The sequence below is a fragment of the Ixodes scapularis genome, unplaced genomic scaffold (assembly GCF_016920785.2).
Source record: "Ixodes scapularis isolate PalLabHiFi unplaced genomic scaffold, ASM1692078v2 ptg001158l_1___fragment_3__unscaffolded, whole genome shotgun sequence".
Taxonomy (NCBI): Eukaryota; Metazoa; Arthropoda; class Arachnida; order Ixodida; family Ixodidae; genus Ixodes; species Ixodes scapularis.
This window is the reverse complement of record NW_024610108.1, coordinates 3,890,001-3,892,500: the sequence shown is the minus strand read 5'-3', so window position 1 is coordinate 3,892,500 and position 2,500 is coordinate 3,890,001.

Below are 2,500 nucleotides of genomic sequence, written 5' to 3'. Positions count from 1 at the left end.
GCCCTTCCCCTGGCGCACCTCGTCTTGGACGGAAGCGCGTGGGCCCTAAGTTTGATTAGGTCGACATACTCCCGTCCATTCAGAAAGTGCGGTGGGTTCCGGATGAAGGCCGCAGCAGCACATGTCCGTGCCTCCCTCAACCCTCTCGTGTCCACCATCTGCAGCAGCTGGTCTCTCCAATAGCTGCGCTCCTGTGTTCTAGATTCAATCGTGACACCCTTAAATTTCACCCCTTTCCCCGCCCTCTCCACCTCATCTTTCCATGCCGTCATGGTCACCAGACTCTCCAACATTCCGTCGCCAGCGCCCTGAACCCCAAGTAGCCGGGAACGGCGTATCCGAGAAATCATTGTCGCGAGACAGGTGACCCCCAACCCGCCGTCCCCCACCGCAGCGTATAGGAAGGCAACTGGAACGTCCTTCGGCAGATGCAGAAAGAGCCGGACAGCCGCTCTAATCCTACGGTCAATCTGGTGTAGGTATGTCTTTGACTTGGCACTCATAACCAAGCCATAGATTAGTCTCGGTATTAGGTAGAAGATTAGAATGTTCATCTTCTGCTGAGGTTTAAGGGGGGCCCTCTCTAGCCTTGCGATAAGGTCGTCGAAATTCACCCCATTGTACCATATCTCCCCTGATGTGTTAACTTCGACCCCCAGATAGCGCCATGAACCTGAGCAATCAATCACTCGAAGTGGTTCTCCATTTACTTTGAAAGCCACTGGGCAGATTTTTGCCTTTTTGTTTTTCCCGTCTCCTACGAGGCTTAGGGTCGAAGACTTCTTTACGTTTACTGTGAGACCCCTAGTGCTCAAAAATTCCTGGAACTTGTCGAGGAGAAATTGTAGGCCAGCCGCCGTCTCCGCCAGAACCACGAGGTCATCAGCAAAAGCCAACGACGTGCACCGCCCCTCACCCAGTCTCACACCAAAGCCCGGGGGGATGCTGTCGATGAACTCATCGATGAACGCGTTAAACAACAGCGGAGACAGCGGGTCACCTTGTCTGACTCCCTTCCCAGGGCGCACTGTCCTTTCCACCCCTCTGTGTTGCAAGGTTGTAGTAGAATTTGTGTAGAACCAATGCAGGTAGTCAATCATGGACTTCCCCACCATTTGGTGGCGTGCAAGTCCATTCAGTATTGCGGTGTGTGTGGCGCTGTCAAATGCCTTTGACAGGTCTATATTAGCCATGTAAAGGTTTCGCCCCGCGGCATGACTTGTCTCAAGTAGCGTACTCAGAATCATGATGTTCTCAAAGCATCCATCAGTGCTTTTAAACGCCCGTTGCTCGTCACGTAGGTGAACAATCTGTCTCAACCTTTTGTCTAGGATCTTGTGAAAGGTGCGCAGGAGCACCGAGCCAATCGAGATCGGCCTATACTCCCCTGGCTGAGAAGCTGCCTCCACTTTAGGGATAAAGATGGTTCGAGCATTCCCCAGCTTCATGGAGGCACCACTCCAGTACAAGAACAAGTTGTAGAGCTTCACTACAAAAGTTCTCGGGATTGCCTTAAACTCTTTGACCGTCAGTCCGTCAGGGCCAGGTGCACTGGAGTGCTTTGGCATGTTTTCCTGTACTTCCTGCTCTGTTATTGGCAGTACTGTCACGTCCCGTGCATCCAATAGATCCTCCGAGGAACAGGGCTCATCCGTGGGTGTCTCGCTCATAACCCGAAACCAGTAGTTAACGAGTTCGTCTGGAGCCACCTGATCCTCCTTCACACCGTCCAAGACTCGTTGAGCACACACTTTACGGTTCTTGTTGTAAAGGTTTTGGACGATGCGGTATTCCTTCTTCCTAGCATTTCTTTTACTTAAGTGCTCCTCCGGGGCAGGTTGACGACCGTTCTCCGCAGGATGCTCGTACCTACTCAAAACTCGGTCAAGATCAACTGCAAACGGTTCTCCCCGAAGAGCCGTCCTAATCACCTGGTTCAAGCTCTTTTCCTCCGCCGTGCCTCCGGAGTTACAGTGCTCCTCCAGCCACTCCGCAAGTTTAGTCTTTCCCAAGAACAACTCGGAATCTTCAGTTGCGCTACTCGAGCAGGCATCAGCATCTAGGTCCCCCGGGGGCGGGACACGTTCTGTTTCCAGAGCAATACCAGTGTTGCTCTCTGCGTTATCCCGTCTCTCTTCTGGTTTGCTTCCCCCGGTCTGCGGGGTCGGCGACTCCCGCTGCTCTCTTCTGGCCTGCCGCCCCTTTATTGCCTGTTTATTTTTCGGAGATTTCTGTCCCTCTTTCACAAATTTACGGACAAGTGCCTTATACTCTGCTTTTCTGCGCTGTCCCTTTACAGACTCTGTCGTTCTTCCTTTCCCGCCCCTCCCATTCCCACAAAACTTCTTGAAAAGGACATTGTTAATACCCAGCGGCTTCACTCCCTGCAGTAGCGCTTCTGCTTCTGCTTTAGCTAGAAAATATGTTTCCTCCTCCGTCCATCTAGCCTTAACTTTTTCTATCACAATCTCCTCATTCAGATTAACATTGTCACATTTCC